Raw genomic sequence first — 16,383 nt, 5'->3', positions numbered from 1 at the left:
AAGAGGTTTTATAAGAAAATAAGAAAACCACTGCTGGCTAGGATGATTTTCAAACATCAGATTTTATTTTCTTTAATTGTTGCCAACTCTTATAATTGCTGAGCACTTAAAAGCCGAATCAGTGACCTCATCTACCGAGGGCGGCAGTAGGAATTGTGGAATGGACACCATACTTACTTTTTGATAAGACGACTCACCTTGGCTGGGCAAATAACTGCTGACCTGGGGCACTGCTTTCTTTCTAATGTTTCTATAGCGTCAGCACTCTGAGCTGTGCTAACAGGTGTAGCAAACAAAGGCAACATCTTTGATCCAAGTCTATTTCCATAAGGTGAGTTTTTAATGGGATGTGTGGCAGGCAGCAGGCATAGCAACCATAAAGGACAAGTTATTTCTGGATTCTAAGGTTATTATTCATGGGATGGTGAAATAAGTCTCTGAAGGGGTAGTTCACCTGCTGTAAGAAAGATTTTCAAATCAAGAAATTTTATAGACATTTTTTGACCATTGACTGAAAAACTTCAGTTTTGTTTTGTTTTGTGTTTTAAATTAATCTTAGGAACAAATAGAGAAGGGATAAAGTAGAAAGAGTACGTACTTCAGGATTCTAAGCAATGAAGCTCAGCCTCGTGGGCCTTCAGGGAGCCTTTCACACCATTGTCCCTCACACAGTTCTGCAGAGGAAGATAGGGCCTAGAAGGTCGAGCAGAACGTGAGCATGGCGCTTAAATCAGGGTCAGATGGCCTCTCCAAGAGGGCCGTTGGTGAAAAAGGAGTCTACTTGTCCTTCAACTTAGGAAGCTTCTTATTCTACAGGAGCAGGGAACTCGCTTCCGCTTGCATCCCGGCCCTCCTCTTCTGAGGCAGGAACGTGAGACCCATGCACGTGGCACTCTTCTCCCTTACAAGCCTCACTCCCCACCCCCACTCCTTCTAACTGCCTTTTGTTAAAAAGGAAGAGAGAAGTTTGTAAAATGGAATGTTGATCAAGGTTTGGCACAGAAACAGAGACATTAGGAGATATATATAATGGTACATGTCATGTATTACATGAAGAAATATTATGTATAGTTACATATATATAATATTATCTGTGTTTAGTTATATATAATGTTATCTATCTATCTATATAGAGAGATTTATTCCAATGAATTGCTTTAAATGATTTTGGAGGAACTGGCAAGCCTGAAGTTTGTAAGGCAGGCGGGCAGGTGGGTGGAAACTCTCAGGGGGTGATGCTACTGTCTTAAGGCAGAATTTCTACTTTTTCAAAGAAACCTCAATTTTGCTCTTAAGGTCTTTCAACTGGTTGGATAAGGCCCCCAGATGACCAGAGATAATCTCTTTTACTTAACTGATTTAACCACATCTATGAAATACCTTCAGAGTAATACCTAGATTAGTGATTGATTAAATAACTGATACTGTAGCCTTGCCAAGGTGATACATAAAACCGACCATAGTGGAATCTCTCGGGAATATATACACAGGTTTAATTGAGTTGTGAAAGGCACACTAAGTGGGCTAACTCTTGTTCTCTTAAGTTTTTTAATTTTCTTCTATTATTTAAAGGAGATAAAGCTAAATGAGTTCATACTAAAATGTACTTGTCTGATGCCTCCTTCTGAAATCCACCAGAGAAAGAAAATTGAAAGAGTTAAGCTTATTTAGTCAAAGGAATATCTGATTATTGAAAAACTTCAAGTGGTGTGACTAGCTGAAGATTTTCATCTGTGCCATCCACCTGGACCTTCCTGCATTGTAGAGACATGGGATTCTTCAAAACATCTTCATGCTCCTATAAATACTGAATACATTCACTGAGCTCCTTGAACCCAAATTAGTTTCCTCAGAATACTCCTTAGTGGACTTCTCCCCAGACTTCAGTATGCCAAAGAATGACTTTTGAAAGATGTTAAAATGGTAGATTACAGCCCCTATTCCTAGATACTCTGAAGCAACAAATTTGAGTGTATCCAGGAATCTTCATTTTTTCCAACAAAAATCCAACCCTTGGTGACTCATCCTGTGAGAACCACTGTTCCAGGGCAAGGTCCAGAGACTTCCTTGAAACCCAGCAAAGAAAAGCTCTCTCCAGGACTCAAGGAACTCTGGCAGGAGCAAGGAAGGAGCCTCAGTCCCTCCAGGCACGTAAGGGACTCTGAGAGAAGAGGACAGGCTTGAAGTTGAGAAATAATAGGCAAAAACCACATCTATATTCGAATATTCCTTTCAACAGCAATGTTCACTTTGTCCAGGCATAGGTTTTGAGAGTATGAACTGTGTCCTATTTACTGTTCTATCCCCTGTGCCCAACACAGTGCCAGGCATAGAATGTGAGCTCAAAAACTACCAGTATCTTCATATTTAGACAAGGAAGACGATGAAGGAGGCTTTACTTTCTGCCTGTGTAACATCTGAGAAGACTTCTGGTGCAATAGCACATATAGATAGGAAGCAGTCTTTAATCACACTTCATGGTATACATCAATACAAAGAAATTGACCACATTTTTGCTCCTCCTAGAGCTATAAGAATGCAGTTTGAATGATTCCTGATTAATCCCAGTATGTTGAAAAGCTGCATTTATTCAAACCTTAAACTGTGAGGAAATTTACCTTAAAAAATAAAAATATGTAACTAGACACTATTTTCAATTATATTCATGAAGAATGTGGGCACAGACTGGTAAATGCCCATTTGCTTTAAATGATGCCTGTGTTTCCCATTTAGACACAAGTTTGGAATTTTCAGGCAGAGGATTCTAGAAATAAAGACATTTATTTTGCCAACATTTCCCCAGGTTACTATTCAAAGAGAATCAAGTCAACAATAGTGAGGAATGGCACAAGTTATGTTTCGTGACAGAATTGCCTGAACAAGTTTACAGTTCCCAGAATATCCATTTTTAGTGAGGAAGGAAAAATATCTGATAGCATATCTGTGAGTTCTTTGATGAAAAAGTGACAGGACACATTTAGCGTGTTCCCTTGGTAACAAAAGGGCTCCCAGGATGCACAGCTGCTCAAGATAGCGTATGTTCAGGGAACAATGAGAACATTACTAGTCTTACTAAATAACAAGTTTCATTCTTTCTCAGATGCCAAGAAACAATCAAATGTTTGGGGCCAATTCCAACTTCTTCTGGTCAGTCCTCTCTTATGCCTTGTGAATGTTCTTTTAGCAGCAACGCAAAAAAAGAAAAGAACAAAAAACATGTGGTGGATGAGGGGATGCACCCTCCAGTAAGAAGAGGGAGTGAACATACCAACAGTTCCTCCGTTAGGTGTGGAGACAGCTGTTGAGCCTCAAATACATAAATAAAGGCAAATTTAAAGATCAGGAACACAGATTGCACTGTATCATGTTTCCCTCAACTGCACTTGAGATCTCAGGTCTTATTCAACATCATTTTATTGCTTTTTCTTAGAATAAATATACATTTGTCTGGATCTTTACATGACTACAGCAGGTCCCAGTTTCTGTCCTTCAGATTAATGGAGGAAATAATTTCATTCTTCTAATCATCAACCATAAAACTTGGGTCTATCTATAATTTCCCTAAGAGTGAATGTGTTGTGTTATAGTCACTAAAACAAAGTTAGGGGAATTTTATTTTAAATGATGCATAATTATTATATACACATATATTTTTTTACATATTGACAGAGGTATAGTACTGGGAGAATATCTGAAGTTTCCAGCAATAATAAGGTGTATTTTAAAACAGTGAATGGAATGATGAATTTTCACAAATAATGTGACATCTTCTGGATATGTTGACAGGAGAGAGTACTGTATAAAAATGGGAGCTTTTATAATAGAGAGATCCATGCCAGTCACTCAGAGACATCACAAGGGTGAAATTCCATGTTTCGTCATGTTACCAAGAGCCTCAGGATCCTGGGGGAGACAGCATCAGGCCACACAGAGAGGCAGATGGTGGCCACATACCCTGACATGATGGTCTGAAGCCTGTCTCATCACAGGCTATCAAAATAGCTGTAAGTGCCACCTTCACCACGCTGTGGTCTGGAAGACCATCTCAATGTGCAAGAGTTTGTCTGGAAGAGGTGTTACATTGACATATTCTACATTTGGCAAGGTTAAGGTAAACAAATTGTATTATACCCTGGAGAAATGGCTCAATGAGAAAGGAGCTTATGATGGTTCTGAGTATGGAAGTCTGATGAGCTGGGGTCAGGGTAGGAGACTGGCGAACCAAGGAACAGGTGTGAGGAGCCTGCACCAGGGTGGGTAAAAGTTAGAGAAGGAGGATGCTGAAGTCTCAGACACCTGGTACTCTGGATCATTCGATGGTAAATTCTACCAAGTGGGGGTGGAAGGTTTTAGATTCCGGAAAGGGAAGACATCTCCCTGTTGGACTGGGTGAGACTGAAGTGAAAAATGCACTTTAGGAGGCAGAGAGGATGTTCTTTATGAGAAGGTCAACTCTGGAGAAGGCATTTCAATTCTCTGTTTACAAGCTCAAGAGTAGTGTTTCCCAAATTGGTGAAATATGAGCTACTGTGGAACCAGATGGATATTTTGTTTTAATAATTACATGTGTTTAATACCTATTAGAGAAATGTAAGTAGCATATCAAACCTATGATTTCATGAATATAACAATGTAGGAAGAAGCTAAAGGAAAAAGACATGGAGTTAATTTAAAGGAAAATAATGGATAGATAAGAAAAAAATCATGAAGGCATATGGATGAATGACATGCAAAAAACACTGTTGTAGAAATATTTGGAAATAAATCTACCACTGGTTCGCCCAAGTGTTATGGTATATTTATGAGTTAATAAATGGAGCCATTTATTTCAAATGCAAACGACTAAGGGAAAAAATGAAGTTGAATCTTCAAATAATACTATACTGATTTCCCCAACAGTTTTTGTAAGGTATAACCAGCAGGGGCGGCACTCCAGGGGCAACACCGCAGTGCTAAGCAGGGTGGGATCTTTGGAGTCCAAATTCAGACTTTGCTAATTACTAGATATGTGACTGTGGATAAGACATTGCATCTCTCTGAGTGTCAGTTTGTTCACTGACAAAGTGCAAATAATGTCTTCTTCTAAGGATCATTACAAGGGCTAAATGAGATGATAAATATAAAGTGCTTTGCATACCTTAAAAGAGTAAGATCTCAAAAAACTCAAACATTTTTGTTTAGATATTCTTTTTTTTTTCTTCCTTGGACCCTTATTCAATCTTTTTAAAAATACCTTTAAGTGACCTTTATCACATCTCTACGGACATGACACTTACTTCTGCATACTTGGATTTCACATGTTATATTAGTGTAGAAGACCTAGGGAAAGTACAGGTTATTTCCAAAGGAACTCCTAATGACTCCCTGGGTAATTCAACCCTGACCGTTCTTGGCTTTTTATGCATTTTTAAGTGTTTTGGTTCTATTTGTAGAGGATCCCACATACTCTACCTCCTACTGCCAAAATTCCAGACAGGCTTCATGAAGATCCTTCACCCATTTGATATTTTCATAACAGCAGAGCGACCTTGTAACTACGTGTCACATTCCTTAATGTGGTCATCCACCTCCTTTGGAAAGACATTTGTAATGGAGTCTTCTGTTGTTTTAATCTAGATACAGTGTGCTGATTGCTGAGGCCACCTAATACCAGGAGAGGGTCAAAAGGAGACATTCCTGAAACAATTCTTTCTTGTGCCAAATTGACCAGCTTTAGCTTTCTAGAGCTGAATCACAGCACATTGTCCCACACTTAAGGCTAACCTAACAGTAGCCAGATAGCTAGTTCTATGCTATTCTGAAACAGCCTTTTAAAATCCCATAGTACGGTTTCGGTAACAAAGACATACATCACCATCATGCTGCTCCTGGTCACCAGTAACCATGTTTGATCAGCCAAATGCTGTCTGTGGAAAGTGCAGGTTCTGCTCTGAATCCCTGAGCTACTACTCACTGGGTGACCATTGGCCAGTGACCCTGTTTCTCAGTTTCCCAACAGTAGAATGGGAAGCTGCACATAAGACACAAGCAAAGAGAGCTTTAATGTTATTTTTTGTGTGTCAGTTTTATTGCACTATGATTTACGTAAAATAAAATGTAATTATATGTAATGGGATATACAGTCCTGTAACTACCATAACAATCATACTTGCATCACATTACAAGTTCTCTCGTGACCCTTTGCAATCAGTATCCTACCTGGAACCCCAGGACCAACCATTGATCTGATTTCTGTCACTGTAATTGTATTTTTTCTAGAATTTCCTATAAATGGAATCACACAGCATACCATCATTTGTATCTGGTTCCTTGTATTCATTTTCTATTGCTGCTCTAACAAACTACCACAAACAGCAGCTTAAAGCAACACATGTTTATTATTTTACAGTTCTGTGGGTCTGAAGTCCAGGCATAATGTGACTCAGCTGGGTAATATGCTTAAGATTTCTCAAGGTCCAAATCGTAAGAGAGCTCTGTTCTCCTAACTGAAAGTTCTGGGAAATTATTTGTTTCCAAGCTCATTCAAGTTGTTGGCAGAATTTAGTTCCTTGCTGCTGTAGGACTGAGGTCCCTTTTCCTTGCTGGCTGTCTGCGGGGGGCATCTTAGAGGACTTACTCCAACTGGTGCACACAGCCTGCTGGATCTCAGAACAGTAACAGTGTATCAAATGCATTTGGAATCTTGTGGACTTCTCCTTTTGCTCCATGCTGGAGAAAGTTCTGTGCTTCTAAGGGATCATCGTGATTAGATTGGGCCCACCTGGATAATCCAGGACACTATCCTTCTGTTAATGTCGTCACTGACATCTTAAAAGTTCTTTTTCACAACATGTTAAAAGTTCCTTTTGCTATTTAATGTCACATATTCAGGGTTTAGGACATGAACATCTTCCCATCTGTTTTGCTTTTTCTTCCATCTATCTTTGTAACCTTTTCCTTCGTTTCCTGCCTTCCTTTGAATTGTTTTTATTATTTCATTTTTGTCTTTATTTTTGGCTTTTATTTTTGTTTCTTGGGTTTTGTTTGTTTAGTGATTCCTCTAGAGTTTACAGTGTACACCTTTCACTTATTACAGTTTACCTTGAACTACTATGTATTCTATATGGTACAAAAACCTTATAGCAGTATACATACATTACACACCTCAACATTTGTGCTATAGCCACCATACATTTCACTTTTAGATGTTCTAAACCCCATGATACATACACTTAAAAATGAGAAAAAAATCAATTTATCCACGTTTACCATATCTGGTGCTTTTCATTCATTTGTAAGATACGTATTTCTATCTGGAATCATTTCATCCTTCTGCCTGAAGGTCTTCCTTTTTCATTTCTTGTAGTGGCAGTCTGCTGGTAATAAAATCTCTCAGACTTTATAAATATATGAAGTCTTTTGAAAGATTTTTTGATAAGCTTATATTTTTCCTTTGTAAATATTTGAGATGTCAACCTATTGTGTTCTGACTTGCATTATTTTTGGTCAGAAGACTACCGTTATTCTCATCTTTTGCTATAGACTGAATTACGTCCCTGCCCTAAATGCTTATGTTGAAACCAAATGTGACTGTATTGGAAACAGGGCTTTTAGAAGGCAATTAAGGTTAAATGAGGTCATAATGTAGATTCTTTAATTCCATAGGATTGGTGGCCTTATGCAAAGAGAAAGAGAGAGACCTCTCTCTCTCTCTCTCTCTCTCTGTGTGTGTGTGTGTATATATATATTAGAACTCAACCCTGCTGGCACATGATCTTGAACTTCAAGACTCCCAAATTGGGAGAAAATTAATTTCCATGGTTTAATCCTCCCAGTCTATGGCATTTCTTATGGCAACTAGAAATGACTAATAATATATCCATGGTCTTTTATATGTAATATTTCTGTTTTCTGTGGTGCTTCCTTGACTTCTTCTTTATCACTGGTTTCCAGCAATTTGACTTTGTTATACCTTTATGTGATTTCCTTCATGTTTTCTGCGTGGGGTTTGTTGAGCTTCTTGGATTTGTGGTTTTATGGTTTTCATCAAATTTAGAAAATGGTGGCCATTATTTTTTCAAATAACTTTTCTGTTCCCCTTCCTGGCCTACCTTTTCTGGGATTCCTGTTACAAATATGGGGACAGCTTGACCTTGTTCTATAGCTATGGGTGCTCTGTTCATTTTTTTCTGGTCTTTTTTCTCTCTGTATTTTATTTGAATACTTTCTCTTGCTAGGTCCTCAAGTTCACTATTTTTTTCTTGTATAGTATATAATCTGCTGTTAATTTCAGCCCCTGTGGGGTTCTTTTTTTTGCCTCAGGTATTGTATATTTCATCTCTAAAATTCCATTTGGGTCTTTTTTATATCTTCTGTTTCTCTCCTCATCATGTTATACTTCCTCTACCTTCTTTTAATATATGTAGTATTTTTATAAAGATTAGTGTTTTTTTCTACTAATTCATCTGTGTAATTATTTTTTGTAACGATATTCTGTTCAGTTTTTTTATTTGTTTCAGGTGGGCAAGTAAATCTAATCCTTATCTTTCTCTTGTGTTTAGAAGCTGAAGTCTTTGATTTTGTTGGACAACTGAAGAGAGTTATTTGCTTTATGTCCTCAAGGTACAGGCAATAATGAACTAAGAAAACATAAAACTTATCATTGAGTTAATTCCAACTTGGAGAAACTGTTACTTGATAGGATTGGGCAAAAGCTATGATTGTATGCTTACAAAACAGAAATTGGCTATGTCTTCAGGGTTCTAAATTTTTTTCTTAAATACAGTGAAATATTTTTATGCCACCATTTTTCTTGTAATTTTATACACCATACGGTTGATAACCTTTCAAAATTTGTACCCCTGCATGTCTCAGAAATATACCTACACTACTGCTAGGAGAAGTTTAAATGTTAGCTTCAAGATGTTCAGATCCTCATTTGCAAATTCTTAGCATAATTTTCCTACTGAAATCCCACAGATAGAATTTCTGACTCTAATTAGTATTTAGTAAATGCTTAACAACTCTAGGCATATCCCAAAATTGGTAAGTGTGAAAAAGGAGCTGTAAAAATCTTCCTCTTTTGCACAAAGCTCTTTTATTTGGTTGTTTGAGATAAAAGTACCTGCTTATTGTTTACTATATGTTAACTTTTTTGCAGAAAGGAGTGTGTCTTCTGCATAGTTGCATCCACATAAACCATGCTAGGCATATAGTAAGTGCTGTGAATAATTGTAGAAATAAGTGAATAGACTGCTGTTTACACTCAAAGATGACAGGAAATACCCTGGTTAATTTGCCAATATCTCTAAGTATACACCTGTTAATTCCTACATTTTTAGCTGAGCATCCAGAAAATTGAAAGGCAATAAAAATGACAAAGTGTAACCTGAGGTATTGAAGATTATAGCTAAAATCTGTGGGTCAGGCCCCCATCTGTAGTGGACCACTAAAGTCTAGATACAATTCTAAAAAGACAGGATTGTTAGCATCAGATTGACTTCCCAGAGGTAAATTCTACCCTGAAAGATAAAACTTGATTCTGGTAGCATGTGTTTTTATGGTATCTATGAATCTAGCCCATCATAATTAAGATCATATTCCATAATTAAGAGTCTTCCTTTGCATGTATACAATTAAATTTTATACAATTTAATAACATTAACATTGTGTAAAAAAATACACAATTAAATTTTACAGAGGAGGATGTTGTAAACATTTTGGCAAAGTCTTAAAATGTTTGCTAGATTTTGCTTGTCAGCAGCTGATTGTTGCTGTGTACTTTGTGTCCTTTCAACCAAGCCCAAATTTGAAAGAAAGTAACAGATGTTTCAGTTAATTATTTTTCCTTGTGCGTATGTGTGTGCGTCTGTGTCATGTGGCTCCCTTTAAAAGACATCAAACAGTCATTGCTTATCAATGGTCATCTTGCTGGGTTCCAGACTCATCAACTGGAAAAAGTAAAATGGATCATATACAGGACAGTTGGAAAATACAACAAAAAATTCCAATAGCAATGTCCATCAGAAACTAGCCTGTACTTTGTATGGTGACTTTGGGCCCAAGCAAGGAAGCTGTGTAGCTATGTGTATCTTAAATGATTAACATTTATGTGTTGGATGACTTAGGAAGTTGGCCAGTTGGTCTTTTCCTTTTGCAAGTTTGTCACCACTATTTACTCTAAATCACAAGTGTAAATGAAGAGAGTGATTTCTGAATTCATTCTATCATGAATTATCTATAATGTGCATGACTCAGCATTACATGGGAAACTTTATAGTTGCTAAATTGTATATTATCCTTAAGGTATGTAGCTCCTTTCTCCCAGCAGGATAAATATCTTTATCAATCCTGAGGTTATCTGTGCAAGTCATTCATCACATCCTGTTAATGCCAGGATAACATTTATGTGTTTTGTTTTCCTATTTCAAATACTGGGTAAAGGAGAAGCCCTTATCATCAAAACATTTAATTATTTCCTTACAACTCCAGTGAAAACTGAGTTTAAAAACAAAAAAGCAGTTTAAGCTAGTAGTCTAACAACAAACACTGAGAAGCCACCATCAATGTTACATATCACTTAATTTTTTTAATGAGAAAAAGATAAATCAGAGGGAATTACCATTTGTCCACAATCACACAATAGCTCCAAGTGGATCTAAAACCAGGCATCTTGACACTCAGCCTCTTTCTTTACCAATTGCTAAATCTGTAAATTGTTCTTATAATTAATTTTATCTATAAACACAGATTCTACAGTTAAATTTAGTTGGAATAACTATGGAATAAATAGTAATTTCTTCTTTTTCAATGTTAGAGAGTTGCATTAGTGAAAAATCTATAATACCCAAACAATCATAGAATAGTATTGTATAACAGATTTTCAAATTTGTATTCAAAGACAACTAGCCAGCTAATAACTCAACAATACACTCACTATATTATTCATATAGGCAAATCTAGCTGAGACAAAGCTTAACTGATTTGCCAGCCTTGAATCACTCCTTGAACAGAGGCAGGATTGAGGCTAAATGAGCTATGATTTTGACCTGAGTTTGATTTTACTCAAATTAGTGTTTGGCACTTTAAAGTGGGCATCATAAAAGACTAAAAGACTACATACTCATTTCAAACTGATACCGTCATTATTTGGTACATTTTTGGCATTCCTCCCTTGAAATAGTCTTTCAGAACTACCAAAAAAAGCATGATCAATGTTTTTATCTTGCTCCCACTACAAAGATAATTACCTAGATTAGTAACTCACACTCATGTATTTAATGTGTTTGGCTATTTTCCTTAATCATATCCATCCTAAAATGTTGCCACCAATGAGCACATTAAAAAGAATGAACTGCAGATTCTGAAGAAACTTCTACTAAAAACATTTGAGCACAGACATCGTAAGTAACTGTCTTCTATAGGGAATCCCCTTTGGATCTTTATGTTACAGTAACTTTTAAAGTCATATCTTGCATACCAATCAATCAGCAAATATTTATTAACTATGCTAGAAAAAATGTATAGCATAGTGAAAAGGTTTTGGCCTTTTGAGTCTCATTGATTGACTTTGCCACCTATTCTATTATCTTAACTTTTGAGTTTCATTTTCTTAATTTATAAAATGGGGGTGATGATGTCCATTTTGCAAGGTTGTCGTGAAGATTAATGAAGATGAATTCCACAAAAATCAGCCAAAACTCAAAATGTTTTATAGAATTGTTGCTTTAAGAAGGCATCTCAGCTGTAGATATGTGTATATACATCAGTTATTATACATACATATGCCTACTAGCTCTATCCACTGAGAGAAGCTTAAAGTGGAGTGTTTCATGGTGCTAGAAAGTAAGGATGTGCTAAAATAAATGGATGCGTAAATAAATCAGTGCATGAAGAGGACGCATACTGGAAAAATACAGGAACCGATCTGGAAGAACTCCAGATGACCAGAGTTGGAACAGCTTGAGCAACAACATAAATAATGACTTCTCTGAATTATAACCCCTCAAATAACATAATTTGCCGTACGTCCATAGAAACATAAATAAATGAGTGAATACATGAGTAGGGAGAGATGACAACTCTTTCTTTCAGAAGAATTCCAATTACCGTATGTAGAAGGAATGAGGAAAATAGCAAATCATCATTAAAACACCACAGCACTAATTACTCAAGGTAAGATCTATTGGTCAATGTTAAAATTAAGGGGTGAAAGTTGATCCAGCAACAGGGTGTTTCTGTGGTGTCCAAGTATCTCCTCTGAAATATTTGGTAATTACAAAGGGGAAAATAATAGGCTTACCGTGGAAAATATCGGCACACAGCACCCTAGCCAAGTTGTCAAAGTTCAGCATTACGTACACCCAGACGTCATGGGCTGAGCAGGGCACCTCACCTCTGCAGTATTCTTCCAGCAGTGCCTAAACTCAACCTAAGCTTGAGAAAACACCGGACAGCCCTGTAAGGAACTTAACAAAATAACTGACCAGTACTCTCCACAGGTGTCAAGATCATGAAAAGACAAGGAAAGACTGAGAAATTTTCACAGCTTGGCAGAGACCAAGAGGACATGATAATTCAGTTCCATACGAGATCCTCAATTGGGTTTTGGAACAGCTAAGGGGCTTTCATGGGAAAAAGTAGGGAAATCAGAGAAAATTCTCTAGTTTAGTTAATAGTGTTGTATGTACCAATGTTAATTTCTTCATTTTAATAAATGTTCAGTGGTTATATATATATATATATATTTATATAAAGAAGGCATCTCATTATCACTATGCCCCATTTGATGCACGCTAGGCTTGTGGGCATCACAGAAAAATTGAAAGACACTGGTCCTCCTTGTGATGCTTAGAATCTTTAAAAAGAGCATTCCTAAAAATATAGAATCTGGGTTTATAGCACAAAAACAGACTGACAACCTCCTAATTATTCAAAGCTATGTTATACAACTCTCCCTTGATTTTTCTCTTTGCAACTGAACTTTTTTTCTTTTGTTTTGATGCTTTTTAGCATCTTTACATGCTTTAGCAGAGATGAAATTTAGTTTTGTTTCTTGTATAAATAACTGGGTGAAAGAGAAGGAAGACTGTCCAGGATGACATGTACTTACCTTATTAAGCAAAAAGAGATTCAGTCATCATAATTACATTGGAATAGGTAACTAGATATAACTCGATATTAAAGCAGTCCCTCTGGGAGGCCTTGCCACTGTACAGATTAATGAAACTGACGGGGAGCAAGTTCCTCTTGCTACATCAGTGCGTAACTGTAGCCCTTTTAATAGTATATGAGATAGACTTAATTTGTATCTGTATTTTTTCTTTTTAAAAAACAACTTTACTGAGAGATAATTGACATACAATAAACTGCATCAATTTAAAGTGTAAAGTTTGATACACTCTGACATATGTGTACGACTGTGGAACCATTAGCACAGTCAAGATTAATGACTTGATATCACCATCAAGTTTCTTCCTACTCTTTTTCTAGTCCCTCTCTCATGCCCCTCCCTGTACTCCTCCTTTCCCCAAGCAGCCACTGATCCACTTTCTTTCCTTTTTTTTAAATTGAAGTATCATTGATATACAATCTTATATTAGTTTCAAGCACACAACACAGTGGTTCACTGCTACCCGTATTATTAATCCTCACCCTCGCTAGTACAGCTATTATCTATCAACACAGGAAGATGTTACGGAATCACTGACTGTATTCTTCATGCTGTACTACTATCCCCATGACCCACCTGCATTTATGATTCCACTGATCTGCTTTCTGTCACTATCTTTTTGAATTTTTACACATAGGCAGTATGCATATTGTATGTATTCTTTTTGTGGGTAGAAACGGGGATTAATTCATGTTGTCACATGTATCAGTAATTTATTACTTCCTATTGCAAAGTAGTGTTCCATTGTGTGACTATACCATTACTTGTTTATCCATTTCCCTTTTGATGGACATTGTGGTCTTTTCAGTTTTGAGCTATTACAAGTAAAATTGCTATGAACATTTCTGTGCAAGTGGACAGAATGCTTTCATTTCACAATGTCTAACTTTAGAGTGGACATATACTTTCATTTCTCTTAAAAGTATAAGAGCTGAATCATATGATAGGTGTATGTTTCATTTTTGAACTACTTTCCAAAGTGGCTGTACAGTTTTGCATTCCCACCAGCAGTGTACAAAAGTTCCAGTTATTCCATATCTCCATCAATACTTGATATGGTCAAACTTTTTAGTTTTAGACATTCTAATAGATGTAGGACTAATAAAGATGAGCAATTTTTTTTTTTTTTTTTTTTTTTTTTTTGAGAGGGCATCTCTCATATTTATTGATCAAATGGTTGTTAACAACAATAAAATTCAGTATAGGGGGGTCAATGCTCAATGTACAATCATTAATCCATCTCAAGCCTAATTCTCGTCAGTCTCCAATCTTCTGAAGCATAACGAACAAGTTCTTACATGGTGAACGAATTCTTACAGAGTGAATAAATTCTTACATGGTGAACAGTACAAGGGCATTCATCACAGAAACTTTCGGTTTTGATCATGCAATATGACCTATAGACCATCAGGTCAAATATGAATATTCATTTGATTTTTGTACTTGATTTATATGTTGATCCCACATTTCTCCTATTATTATTATTATTTTTATTTTTAATAAAATGCTGAAGTGGTAGGTAGATGCAAGATAAAGGTAGAAAACATAGTTTAGTGCTGTAAGAAGGCAAATGTAGATGATCAGATGATCAGGTGTGTGCCTATGGACTAAGTATTAATCCAGGCTAGACAAGGGCAGCAAGACATCCACGGATGCAGAAGATTTCTCTCAAAGCAGGGGGGGTGAGGTTCTGAGCCTCACCTCTGTTGATCCCCAAATTCTCACCTGATGGCCCCCCTGCGACTGTGCCTGTCTTAGGTTGTTCCTCCCTTGAGGAATCTTACCCGTCTCTGGCTAACCAGTCATCTTCCGGGGCCATACAGGGAAATGTAAAGTTGGTAAGTGAGAGAGAAGCCATATTGTTTGCAAAGGTTAGCTTTTTACTTCTTTGCAGATTTATGCCCTGTGGCTTCTATGCCCAGCACTTGTCTCGAGGTATCTTTACCACCTGGAGGAATTATGATACTCGGTAAATTCGATATGAGGCACGAATTCTATTTAAGGTTTGTAATTAGGAAGGAAGAAGAAAAGCTATAGATGTAGCATATGAAGGAAACTTGGGAGGATTGATTATTTCTTTGACATATCTTCTTGCATAGTACCTTAATTATGTATAGGTTTTAAACTACTAACTAATTTGCACACACATATTAACATAGTAGGAATACGGTGACATAAACAAAGCAAATCTATAATTACCAGCCATCTCCAGTGAAGCCAAGAAAACCATTTAGGCACCCTAGGCATTTGTGAAAATTTATCTATGATATGATGGATATTGTCCAACTGTACTTGAACCATCAGACAAATTAAAGCAGCCCATTTCTGGGATCTGTTCACATCCCATATGTTCTTTTAACCATAGATAGTCTATAGTCATGAGATTTTGGGGTGCTACAACTTGCACCCCTCCCAACTCCTGGTTGAGTTCCAACAGTACAGATCCAGTCAAATTCGTTGTCTCACTGTATGCACATGCCAGCCTAGACATCTCCCTCCTCCTTCTTATGGCAAGTCCAGGAGACGGTGGGCTGGATGCAGCCACAACCGCAGCATCGTCCGGATCCCTGTGGAGGCTTTTTGATGATCATCCCCCGGCACGAGTCCTCCAGAGAGTGCTGATGCCGGAAGCTCCTCCTCATATCGTATCTTAGTTCATTTTCTGGGTATCCAAGCTAGGCCTTGATCTTCTGCGTAGAAACAAACAGACCCTTTGCCCACACTTTGACATGCCCTCTATACCACTGTGCAGAACTCATTGGAGGTCAGCACACAGTAACTGCTTTTTTTTTTTTTTTTTTAATTAAGAGAAAGGAATATTATCAGAAAAGAGTACCTCCATAGCTGATCATCTGACACCCTTTAAGTGATCAACATTAAGGATATTTAAAGCATGCGTTGATCTTTGATTTACCAATAGTTTTATCCTGTTAAGGAGTAATCCCCCTTTTCTTTCTTTCTTTCTTTTTTTTTTTAAATTTTTAATCTACACTTACCTGAAGAATACTATGTTTACTATGCTCTCCCCTATATCAGGTCCCCCCTAACAACCACATTACGGTTACTGTCCATCAGCTTAGCAAAATGTTGTAGAGTTACTACTTGTCCTCTCTGTGTTGTGCAGCCCACCCTCCCCTTTCTCCCTCCCCCCCATGCATGCTAATCTTAATACCCCCCTTCTTCTTCCCCCCCCTTATCCCTCCCTGCCCACCCATCCTCCCCAGTTCCTTTCC

Source organism: Manis javanica, chromosome 3 (assembly GCF_040802235.1).
Source record: "Manis javanica isolate MJ-LG chromosome 3, MJ_LKY, whole genome shotgun sequence".
Taxonomy (NCBI): domain Eukaryota; kingdom Metazoa; phylum Chordata; class Mammalia; order Pholidota; family Manidae; genus Manis; species Manis javanica.
This window is presented reverse-complemented; position numbering follows the sequence as displayed.